This window comes from Mytilus galloprovincialis, chromosome 5, assembly GCF_965363235.1.
Source record: "Mytilus galloprovincialis chromosome 5, xbMytGall1.hap1.1, whole genome shotgun sequence".
NCBI classification, from domain to species: Eukaryota; Metazoa; Mollusca; class Bivalvia; order Mytilida; family Mytilidae; genus Mytilus; species Mytilus galloprovincialis.
In genome coordinates this window covers 53,343,767-53,357,600 of record NC_134842.1, presented here as the reverse complement: position 1 = coordinate 53,357,600, position 13,834 = coordinate 53,343,767, and the positions used below count along the sequence as shown (strand labels likewise).

Here is a 13,834-nt window from a genome sequence, read left to right as displayed (position 1 = left end):
GATGTAAGTCGGTTCTGTTAGCTTTATACTGTGAGGCTTTAACATTTTGGAGGTAAAGATGATCATAACCACGATATCTTTTGCAGTTTTCACTACAATTGGACTTGGTAAGAATGCAATTATATTGGAAAATCTTTCATTATACTATTTTTCTCAAATATTTATTTCTAATTTTCGTGCGTTCATTTGAAAATATTTACATTACATAGAAGTTCTATCCGGCTCCTTAATTTTGATTGGCATTAAGGACTATAATTGAAAAAAATCTGTCTATGCCAAAATGACATAATAAATGTGGTGAACACGGAGAAACTCTCATAACGGGTTATTTATAAACTTTAAGTAAAATAACAAAGAAACACAGAAAAGCATATAGATAAAGCATATTAGTTAGCGAAATTAAAAGTGTGCACAAAATGGTTTAGGTAATTTCGAATAGAGAGAAACAAATATATCAATCATTCCTTAAAAACTTATTCAAAGTTCCATTTTTAAGGACACAATCATGTAAAAACGTTGACGCCGTCATGGTCAGGTGTCAAAATTGTGTCTTTGATCTGATAGACAAAAGTTTTTCACCCAATCAGAAGACGTTTTTCATTTAAAATTAAAATATACAGATATGAAAATAAGGAGATGTGGTATGCTTATCAATAATACAACTATCCACCAAAGTATATATTAAGTTAATGTAAGCAATTATAGGCAACCGTACGGCCTTTAACAGTAAAACAAAACAACCATACAATATAGTCGGCTATGGAATGCACCGACACGAAAAATATGAAAGAATCCAATTGAGAAAACTAACGGCCTATTTCATAACAAAACAATTGATTAAAAACAAATATGACAGGCATGAACCAAAGACACCACTGAACTACAGGTTCCTGACTTGGGACATTCACATACAGAATGTAGTGGGGTAAAACATGTTTTATGAGCTGAATCCTCCCTTAACCTTGGACAGTGGTTTAACAGCACTACAATAGAACATATTATACAAATCAGTTGAAAAGGGCTTAACTAATATGAAAGATTCAAACAGAAAACCACAGACGACCGGACGTGACAGGGTACTTAAAAATCCATGACAACTCAATGAACACACAGTACAGATATAAGATATTTTCAGGAATATTTTCAGAGGCATATTAAATGACAATTAACCACAAGCATTCGAAACAAAATTTATTTCTTTACTAGTATGAGTAATCATTGATAACTATCTAATTTTCTCTAGAGATCAATTTCATATAAAGAAGCCAGCAGAATTATAACAGTAAAACGATTAGTCGAATATCGTTTTGGTATTCGATACTCGGTTCTAAGAAGCGATACTCGAATACTCGAGTACTGTAAATTAAGAAATTATTGCGAGGTTTTTATTATTGCGAATAATGCAACTGGGCGAGAAGAACTCGCATGTTGATATTAGAAACATATAAGTGTACGCAGATTTACCTGAAATAGCAATAATAAATCTCTCATTTTCGTCCTTTCTTTAAAAAATCGCAATAATAAATGCACACAATAATTTCTGAATTTACAGTATAGTTTGACATCCGTACAGTTTCAGGTGTCAAATGGTGATTACTTTCCTGCCTCCCTCATATTTATAGCCTCCTGACTGGTTATAGTTTTAAGAATATTTGATTCTAGTAAACCTTTTATTTGTTCTGCCAGACTGGTTCATAACATGTTTGAAACCAAAACCGGTTTTAAATTGATTTCTAGAAAACTGGAACCAGTCTCTTACCTTGTTTGGTTCAATCAGTTTAATAAACCAATATCAGAATTGATATTTTTTGTTTAAAAACTATAAAATCTAATTCCGTTTTATACAAACAATTATAAACCATGATAAAACTGAATCCTAAACTGAAGCTAATTTTGCCTACAAATCATTTGTCCAAAGATTGTTATGGATTTGATGGACTCATTTCCTGTCAATATTTGCATGGGAAACAAGTCAAACGCAAATATTGGAAGGTCGTATTAGGTCGTATTATGGAAGGTATAATAGCTGGTCAAACTTTATTTATATAAAGCACAGGTATGAGAGTAAATAATGAAACACAAATATTTTACGTTATATCTTAACTGTAGGTTATCGTGTGGATCAAATATGGATTAAAACTGAAAACAGTGGATACATTACTGTGGAGACTCCAAATTTAGCCAATTATTACACCAGTTTGTCAACTTTCCAAATATTTCCTGCCACCAGCAAATCATTTAAATTCCACATTAAAGCATGTTCAAATGCATTTGTTTTACTTTCTGCTGCAATCAATCTAGACCCCCCTGACGTTTATGAAATATGTATCGGGGGAGGTTCCAATACATTAATATTTCTACGAATACTTCGAAAAGGTTTTAATAAAGAGGAATATTATGAGTTTGATGCACCTTACCTTTTAAACTGTACACAATATAAGACGTTTGTCCTTGATTGGGAAAAATCAGGTAGAATAACTCTAACGGCAGAAACAGGAATTGTCATGGATTGGACGGACACATCTCCAATACCTATACAAGGCGTAGGAATCATGACTGCATGGGGATCTAATGGAATGTGGATTGTGGAACACTTTTGTAAGTGATAAAGTTTTTTTTTATATGAAAATTCAAAATATATTTCAGTAAAAAGAGTTATGATATACATCTTGTTGTGAATGTACTAATTAGAACCACACTGATTAACCAAGAAGAAGAAAAAGAAAACAAAAAACAAGAATTCAGAATGCCAAGACATACTCAAAATGTTTTAACTGTCAAATTCATATTCACCTATTTGACCCAAACTCTCCGATTTGATTTATAACACACAAGAACGTATATTCAAATTAGAATAGAGTCAATTAGAAACACAACCATGCATGAATTGTTTGCACCTGTCCAAAGTCAGGAATCTGATGTTCAGTATAGTTGTCGTTTGTTTATGTGGTTCATAATGTTTCTCGTTTTTTATAAAGATTAGACCGTTGGTTTTCCCGTTTGAATGGTTTAACACTAGTAATTTTTGGGGACCTTTATAGCTTGCTGTTCGGTATGAACCAAGGCGCCGTGTTGAAGACCGTACCTTGACCTATAATGGTTTACTTTTATAATTGTGACTTGGATGGAGAGTTGTCTCATGGGCACTCATATCACATCTTCCTATATCTATGAACTCATTGTTGTGTATTATTATTTCGTGTGTATTTGAAACTAGACACTATTTAGTTAACCATCTTATCACCTACGAAGAATGACGATGGTCATATGACCCGATATGAATAATAATCCAAACAATAGAGATAAGCAGGTGCAATCGTATAATGAAGATTTTTTTTCTAGGTCTGTTTAATTTTATGTCGTTATTTTTTTAAAGTCTGTAAATATTTGTTTTACCTATAAAACATATTACTTTCGTGTGCCGAATCAGTCAACGAAATGGTTCTCTCCGGTAGCTCCTTTGTTTTATTTTTCAATGCCCATGCATTCTTTTCTGTTTTAATACCCGAACACGCTTAGCACACACGTAACACACATCTGTTTAAGTATCACATTGAAGGTTGCCTGAATATGGATACAAATAAGGCTGAATGATTGATTTGGAAGCCAATAATACACCAGCGAAGTATTTGAGCATATTTTGACAAAATTGAACCAAACTGACTGCTTATAGCTAAACATTTTTTTTCTTCAATATTCCGATTTCATAAATATTTGAGATAAAAACAAAATCCTATTTAAATCTTTTGTCTAATTCGTAGCTAATGCCATGAAGACACATTTTCACGTTTTGATATAAAGAATAAAATTAAGTGATTTGATTTCGAATGAACCAACTCTCCACCGGAGCCCAAAGGACACATAAGTTAACAACTATAGGTGAATATACGGCCTTCAACAATGATTAAAACCGACACCACACAGTCAGCTATGAAAGGCTATGAAAGGCTCCGAAACTACAATTATGAACAATTCAAACCAGAAAACTAACGGCCTGATTTATGTACAAAACAATAAACGCTAAGACAAATATGATATAAACAACACAACAACCACTGAATTACAGGTTCCTGACAGCCACATACAGAATTGCGCCAAAACCCCACATAACAGGGGAAAATGGTATAACAATACAGCATAAGAACACATACACGAAATCAGTCATAGAAGGCTGAACTCATCAGATCAATACAACGCAAAAAAAAAAAAAAAACATTTAACAAAAACTAAAAAAACACAGATCGGTCGTAGCAGGGTGTTTATTTATTCCCACAAAAAAGGCATTAAGTACAGACCTGAAATACTCTTAGCTACTGACAGCTTGTTCAAAGCCAGTAGCAACTAAGAAAAAAATCATGCATCTTAGACTAAAATATCAATCAGTACACATCCAATAAATTAAGTGTAAAGTCGTCATTAACAGTTCGAGAAAAACTTGACCTTGTAAAAAGTCAAGTACATTTTGTATTTGTAGAAATTAAATATTATTTATAGATCTATATACTAAGCAAATCAAAAGTTGCTAATCGTATGTACACTAGACTCCAGACCTGAGTCACACCAAATGACCGAGGTCTTCCCGTCAAATGACTATTAATACTAAAGCCTAACGACCGACCTATGATATGTCGATTTAGTGTTCTTAATCATTATTTATACAAAAATCTAGTATATCTAGATTGGATGTCTATGGTACATTCTATATGCTTTAAAAGCCATATTTCGAAAGTTAATCTTTGATCCCAGTCATTCAATTTTGTTGGACATACCGTCTGATCATCTGTAGTCTTGATTTGTACCTACAAATATTGTTGAAGTGTTCCTGTTACATTTAGTAACAGTCGAAATATTACTTTAATACTTTAAGCATCTATAAGGTACTTTACATAACATTTAATAATAGTCTACACAAACGCGTAGAATTGTACCTACACATATTGTTGAAATGTTCCTGTTACATTTAAGAACATTCTACACGAACGCGTAGAATTGTACCTACACATATTGTTGAACTGTTCCTGTTACATTTAAGAACATTCTACACGAACGCGTAGAATTGTACCTTCAAATATTGTTGAACTGTTCCTGTTACATTTAAGAACATTCTACACGAACGCGTAGAATTGTACCTACAAATATTGTTGAACTGTTCCTGTTACATTTAAGAACATTCTACACGAACGCGTAGAATTGTACCTACAAATATTGTTGAACTGTTCCTGTTACATTTAAGAACATTCTACACGAACGCGTAGAATTGTACCTACAAATATTGTTGAAGTGTTCCTGTTGCATTTAATAACAGTCGAAAATTTACTTGAATACTTTCTTTATAAGGTACTTTAAAACTGCTTTTACATGGCAACATTTAATTACGCAACGTATACAGCTTACTTGCTGTGTTCAGAACAAAAAGGATGATATAGTTAACACTACTGTGTTTACTCCCTTATATATATGATGCGTTAAATAACTTTTTAACAAAATAATTATTACTATTTACCACAGAATTTTCCTTTAGAAACTAGTATTGATGGCGTTCCCTCTTTAAAAAAAAACAACACTTGATTCGTTTTTTTCCAGACCTTTCTGATACCTTTTTTAAAATGATTATTGAAATTTACCTAGATTTTTAAAACATACACCGCATCAGTATATCTATTAATATGTTTAAAAAGTTTTTAACTAATTAACCTACTTGACTTTTCAGCTCAGATTAATGGTTTTTACTGTAGTGAACCTGGAACCTATGGTAATATGACCATACTATCTACCATAAAGAAACGCAACATAGTTACATGTGTATTTGCCTGTTCATTTAGAGATGGTTGCCTAGGAGTCAATTTCAATCTCAAAACCGAAGAATGTCAGATCATTGCTGGAGGTCAACAAATCATAAAGGCATATGTTCAAGAATGGCAGTTTTATATAAAATGCTAACAAAAGAAAATGATGTGCTTACCACGCATGTGCAGGATTCTGCACACCAGATGATTCAGGTTTAGAAATCCCTTAGGAGACATACAATCCAACACAATGTGTGATTAATCGTTGATAAAGTAACATTAGTTTACTTCTTACTGTGTTTTGTTTTATTGCATTTAATATTATTTTTTGTGCACTGTTAACTGTTTTATTATATAGTCAACCAATGTTGTTTTTCTTCTACACTGACCGAAATATGAAATTGAGATGATGAATATTAAAACATTTTTTGTTTCATCTGGTCAAATGTGGTCAAACCTAGAGCCTGGAACCACATCCATAATTATCTTTCATTTTATTAGTATCCTGTTTGATACATAATATTGTAATTATGCCAAGCGCGGTTCGTCCAATTCAGAAACATTTCTATAATTACATTTGATGTTATGTGTCCCGATTTCATTTCCTATTGGCTAATAACATCCCTAAGAGAGGGAATTCAACTATCAACGAAACATCACTTTTGGCCACTGTTGATATTGATGATGATTAGGAGGAGAAGGTGGCGGAACAGAAGGAGGAAACAAGAGAAAAATGTCTGTTTAAAAGATAAATGCTTATTGAAGACCTGAACATATGAATATAAAACCTGCATTGTACTAGACAAGCACACTGAGCCCAATGCTCAACATGCTAGAATTGAGACCGAAAATTGGGAATGTGTCAAAGAGACAACAACCCGACCAGAGAGCAGACAACAGCCGAAGGCCACCAATGGGTCTTCAAAACAGCGAGAAATTTCTGCACCCGGAGGTGTGCTTCAGTTTACCTTTAAAACAAATATATACTATTTAAGGGAAAATTGACGTCATACAAACTTCCGAAATATAAAACTGATCTAAAATTAAAAATCATACAAGACTAACAAAGGCCAGAGGCTCCTGACTTGGGACAGGCGCAAACATGCGGCGGGGTTAAAAATTTTGTGAAACATGTGTTGTGCCATGTGTACTATTGTTTGTCAGTTTGTCTTTTTCGTTTTGATTTTTTTTTTGACTGTCCCTCTGATATCTTTTGTCCCTCTTTTTTGTGATATAGCAACCCTCTCTCTATACTTCTAGCCAAAGCAGAAAAAACACAACAAAACACACAGTTAAACTCAGTTAAAAATAGGTTGAGGCCGATATCAGAATAGGTAAGAAAAGACCCTAAACAAAATGACAATGATACATACATTAAAAAAGGACTACTAGCAGTTACTGACATGCCAGCTCCAGATCTCCATTAAAATGTCGAAGGATCATGTTCTCACCATATGAATATCAGGCACAATACCTCCCGTTAGGGCTTGAGTATCATACCATCATAAACTATGTTAGAAGAACATAACCTGTTTCATGGTTTGAAAATAAATATAATTATTTCCGATGCAAACACCCTATAAGTGAATATTAAAGCCAACATATGCCACCTTTAATGACTTGAAAACAGTATCGTTACTATATCCCTTCTTAAAATTAATAAGTCTGTTTAAAGATTTTGTTAGCTTCTGAGGTCAATGTACACATTTTTGTGATTTGTAAAAAATATAACCATACAAGATTAGATGTGAAATATCTGAACGTATAATATGTTAGCAAGCTGATTTATTTTTACGAATGATGTCCAATCATAAAATTTAGTAACTGTTATCAAAAACATTGATAAGTCAAGTTGTAGTATTAAACTTACAATTTTGCTAATGTGCTTTGTCTGTATGCCTTTTTGTGACGTGGCTCTGTACTCTCGTTATTGTGTTAGTGCTTTGGTAAATTATCGTATTTTTGGTTTTCCATTTTACTAACGCACATTGTATATATGCATTTTTGTGTTTTTTTATTACATATATGTTTATTTTTTTTAATAGTAATTGAGATAATAACACAATGTTGGATGCTGTACCCGATATTTGGCATTTTTACCTATTATTTATAATTGTTTTTTTTTACACATTGTTGTCAATATAATGGAATTTTATGCGAATGTATACAAGCTAGAGGTTTAACTAGCTATAAAACCAGGTTATGTCCAACATTTTCTACATAAGAAAATGCCTGAACCAAGTCAGTGATATGATTGTGTTTTTAATTCATTCGTTTAATGCGTTTCAGCTATTGACTTTTGACATTAGATTAGGAACTTTCCGTTTTGAATTTTCCTCGGCGTTCAGTATTTTTGTGATTTTACTTTTTATTTTCAAATAATTATGCTTTAACTGATACATACTCACTAATGTTAAAAAATAACATACTATAAACTATTTAACCTTAAATGTAGTTATCAATATAAAGAAATGATGTCACATGAATTGATATAAATCCTCTTTATTGATGAATTAAAATATATTTATTAACGTGTGTCGATTATAATTATATAGCAGACTATTAGCAAAACAACTAATAAAAATTAGTTGAAAGCAGACCGACAGGACTTTAATTCCTTCTACTGTTTTAAAATTTGAAAAAAATCGCTCATCGCGAAAAGTTACTTTAAATTAATCCATACAGAGTTATCAAAGGTACCTGGATTATAATTTAGTACATTAAACGCGCGTTTCGTCTAAATAAGACTCGCCATTGACGCTCATATCAAAATATTTATAAAGCCAAACAAGTACAAAGTTGAAGAGCATTGAGGAACCAAAATTCCAAGAAGATTTGCCAAATACGGCTAAAATTATCTATACCTGGGATAAGAAAATCCTTAGTTTTTCGAAAAATTCAAAGTTTTGTAAACAGGAAATTTATAAAAATGACCACATTATTGATATTCATGTCAACACCGGAGTGTTGACTACTGGGATGAAATGTTCCTTCCGTAAACTGTTTGTGTTCTGGCAGGAAACTTCACTTTCGTTTTGCGAATGAAATAAAAGAACATCTTCGTCCAAATCATCAACAAATGCTAGGAGCACTGACACAATTATTTACAAATCACTTTTATTCAGGATTTAGTATTGACAATTCTATCTTTTGTTCCGAAGTACTTTTGTTAAGTTTAACCAGAACTGTTCCTCGTCATATTCTTTTGTTGGAAATTTACTAAATGATGCTGAATTAACAAAAGCTCGCAAACTTGATGACATATTTTTTTCAGACACATCCTCTACCATAAGACTAATTAAAGCCTCAGATTCCATGTTCAGGCATTTTTCCTGTGCTATTCTTGATTCAAACAGACACCAGCTGCTTTTTACCATATCATGAGATATTACAATAATTATTCTCCTGCTTACGTTCATTTTTTCAATTATGTTTTCGACATACACTTTACCAACATCAAAATCTCGATCTCTTATACATAAAGAAATTCCGGACTCATTTTCTACTTTTTTTAAAAGTTTTTTTCGAATCCATTGTAGGTCATCGTCGCAGTAAATTACATATGCTTCAAATTTGTAATCTGTCTCTTCATTTGATATAAGAGAAAATCCTTTCTTTTTTACACGGTACAGATATAACCAATATCTTATATGCCATCGTAATCTGAAGATTAAACTGAAGATGACAACGAACACAATACCTGCTAATGATAGTGATGTGACAATGGCTGTTAATAATTCATTATCTGTAGAACATTCCAAATGTGTTGGTATTGCATCTTGAAGCATTTCACCGTCTTTTTCAGGAGGCGTTTTACAATGGTACAATTCTGGGTAATTTTCGAAAATGCTTTTTTCCGTTTGTATCCAGTTGTGAAACCATAAATTAGAACACGTACATGCAAAGGGGTTGTTTCCTAATGCCAAAATTGATAATTGTTTCAATGCATTTCGAGGAAAAAGTGTTTCGTTTATAGTTGATAAAGCATTTCCGGTTAACAGTATCGTTTGAACAGATGATTGGCTTCCGAATACTCTACTTCCATCCCAGGATGAGACTTTGTTGTCTTCAAATGAAACAAGTGATAAGTAAGGTAATTTTGAAAACAAATTCTCAGGTAGTGTAATCAGTTTACAATTATCAATAAAAAGATATGTTAGAGATCGCAATGATGATAGCATTTTCTCTAAAACATTTATAGAGGGAAATTCATTGCCACTTAAAACAAGATATTTTATTTTAGGGCTGTGTCTGAAAATTTCGGTCGTACTAAAATGGTACATTCCGCCATTTCTGAAAACAAAACGATTGCTAGCAAACAATAGTTGCTTCAAAGAATTGCTTTGAAATGCTCTATCATCTATTCTGTTAAATCGGAATCCTAGATTACTCATGTATAGGACTTCAAGCGACGGGAGTTTAAGAAACGTGTTATTCAAAACACCTAAAATGGGATTCCCAGAAAGACGTAAATAGTTTAGATTATCCAAACACCAGAACAGTTTATCAATATTAGCAATGAAATTAGCTTGCAAGTTAAGTTTAACAAGTTTTGGGAAATAACAGGTTGTTTCATTTCCAAAGAAGTCTTGTTTTATTTGTATACGATTATAATGGAGATCTAGTATTTCTAATTTTGGAGAAAATCCTGGTTGGATGATAGAAATTATGCCATATCCTATACGCAACTCTTTCAGCTGCCCCAAATGTTTACTTAAAAGTGTCATATTCAAATTTTCGAAATTGTTCTTCAGCATGTATAGCTTTTGAATGTTAAAGCGGGATAAAGCAATGTATAGATCAGTTGGTTCATTGTTCCAATTCATTCTATTGAGTGTAATTTGTTTAAAATCAGAACAATTAATTTGTGTTACTGCAGTTGCTAAAATAGACGGATTCAATTTAGGATTCCTACTGAGATCCAATTTAAGGAGAAAACGAAGTTTACTGAAGGCATCAGCTCTGATATGTGTTATGCCGTTCTGTTCAAGAGAAATATATACAAGTTTCAATCCTTCCAAATTTCGAATTGTTGAAGCGTTGATAAATTGTAATCGATTTCTAGAAAAGTCAAGTTTAGTTATATAGCTCGGTAGCTCTGGGACAAACCGTAACATGGCACCTTGACATGACGCTAATTCCCTTTTCCTCCAACATTTGCATGACTTGGGACAACAAATGGTTCGTTCATGAAAACCATAGACTGGCAGCAGAAGAAAAACAATGATAGAAACTGAACTTTTCAGCATATTCCTGGAAATATAAATCACAACCATAAACAATCGAGTACAAACATTATATACAAGTGCATTCTTAAAACATAGTATAGGAAGTGGCACAAAAAAATAATTTCAGGCTTATAAATGTTCTAATCCGAATCTAGTCGTAAACTGTTTGTCTACCGTTATACAAGTTAAGGACAAAACAAGAACTTAAACTATACAATAACTAACCAATTGTGCATACATGAAGATTGAAGAAGTGTTGCACATTGTCTGACTACCAAACATCCTCGTTTAATATACATATCAAGATTTAATATACATGATATAGTAAACAACTAGAAAATATCCGCGAAATATACTTTGGTTCATAATTTGGCAAGAGAATCCTTGATGTTCTGCTAAGCTAATATTTTCCAAAGGTAGAAAGCCTTAGTATTTCAAACATACTAATTTTTGTAAACAATTAATTGATAGTTATGATTATATCAATGATAATTCAAGTCAACACAGAAGTGCTGACTATATGGCTGGTGATATACCCTCGGAAAAAAACTCCACTTACAGTGGTATCGACCAAGAGGTTATAAATAAACCCAAACTCATCATAGATACCAGGATTGGAATTGTGTATATTCGCCATTTCATTTGTTTCTTTTAGAAATAATTATAAAATTGAGAAAAAGTCCCTTTTGACCGTGGATTAACTTTGTGTTCAGTTGCGATTATGAATAATACCACAATTATCATACAATTAGGAAGTTGAGCAAGATTTAAAAACAGGTTAAATCCATCATTTTTTAATTTCGGAAATGCATATACAAGGTTAGGAACATTATAGTTGTTTTCCATACGTTTGATGTGTTAGAGCTTTTGATTTTGCCATCTGTTAAGGGTCTTTCCGTTTTGATTTTATTTTTTGTTATTCGTGTTTGTTGTTTTTGTTTTACCTTTTAATATATTTTGACTGTCCAAAGTCAAGGAAGCCTGTTTTGTAGTGGTTGTTGGCTCATGTCTGTCATATTTGTCTTTTGTAAGATTTTTTGTTGTTATCTAGGTCGCAGCTTTTTCTCAATTGAGTTGTTTCTTATTTATCATGTCGGGGCTGGGTATAGCCGATTATACAGTATTAATTTTTCATTGTCGAAGCCGCAAGGTTGCCTTTTACTGTTAAGCTCCACTTTATTTGAACTTTATAGTCATATTGGCAATCAAACCATGTCCTTCTTTTTTTTAATCAATATAAGTATATACGGTTATAATTTCAAAGCAGCCAACTCGCTGTAGCCATATTATTTATTATATGTCACCAACGACATTTCCCTTTCCAAAATTAAACTTATACAACACATGAAAAATTTGAATGAATATTTTTTGGATGTTTCAGTTAAAGTGCAGTTGATGGTTGACAGTTATGACTTTTCGAATCACTACACAACAATTTCTCACAATTTTGTCAAGATAGAAGATCAAATCGAGGAATTTTATAGTTTAGTACACAGTATAGGATTTACTCCTTAGTTGTAACTATACAACTTTCCTATACTGTATTATCGACCTTTCATGCCAGGTGAATAATTGTTGCATTGACATTTGATTATTAATAATCGTATCATAGATACCAGGACTAAATTTAGTATATACGCCAGACGCGCGTTGGGGACTTATCGTTTTGGATTTCCTCGGAGTTCAGTATTTTTTTTTATTTCTCTTTTTATACACCCCACATCACTTTATTTACATAACAAGTAATCAGAAATGGCAATCTCAATGTCAGATTGTCATTTACGTATGTGATAAAATTGAGGATTGAAATGAGGAATGTGTCAAAGAGACAACAACCCGACCAAAGAGGAGAAAACAGCCTAATGTCACCAATGGGTCTTCAATAAAGCGAGAAATCCCTACCCCGGAGACGTGCTTCAGATGTCCCATAACACAATTGTATTAATTCAGGAATAATGGATGTCATACTAATCTCCGAAATATATAAATGAACTAGAATTAAAAATCATACAAGACTTACAAAAGCCAGAGGTTTCTGACTTTGGACAGGTGCAAAATGCGGCGAGGTTAAACATGTTTTTTGAGATCTCAATCTTTTTGATATAATTTTCCTTTTTTAAGAATCATGAAGAATAATAAATTATAAAATTCACGAATTAAAACATGCTAAAAAAGCACTAGACATTACTTTGTACTTACAAATATTTTCCACGTCTAGCATAGATATGATAAATGTATTTGAAACCTAAGTGTGCAAATATTTAAACCCCAATTTTTTTTATTTTTCTCTTGATTTAAATACTTTATTATCTGACTATACTTTCATATGTCACAATCAAATCGTGTCAAATCGTGTCGTACTTCCTGTTTTACTGTTAGCAACAAAGATATGGGCTTTTTTTGGAATTCTATTACTTATTTATTCAGGAAATACTGAAACATTCGAATGGTATTTCAAAAGAGTAGAGATAGCTAATTTTATATGGGACACTTGTGTTGTAGTAGAATTTAGCCATTCACGTATTTCAATTACGAAAAGATAAGAAATCAACGCAGTGATTGACAATTAGCCTTTGCATATGAGGTTTGTGTCAATACATTGATTATCGATTTTAACCGGTAATATTTATTTCATATGCGTGATGCTACACACAGATTTGTTAAATAAAATTCTTTATTGTTATATAAGTCAAATGATTAACAAAGAAATAACAACAAATAACTGATTTGAACATACAAACACACACATATATACAAGCAATAATAACTTAAAGGCCCCTCTCCTCAGCCTTAAAGACTGTTTCGTAAAAGGAACCGGTT

General features: G+C 32.3%; 1 long non-coding RNA gene across 1 annotated transcript; it reads left to right on the top strand.

Moving 5' to 3' along the window:
• Positions 1-2: 2 nt before the first annotated feature.
• LOC143074607 (uncharacterized) lies at positions 3-7,531 on the top strand. Its single transcript, XR_012977964.1, has 3 exons — positions 3-107; positions 2,110-2,598; positions 5,711-7,531. It is a non-coding gene; the product is annotated as an uncharacterized LOC143074607 (long non-coding RNA).
• Positions 7,532-13,834: the final 6,303 nt, after the last annotated feature.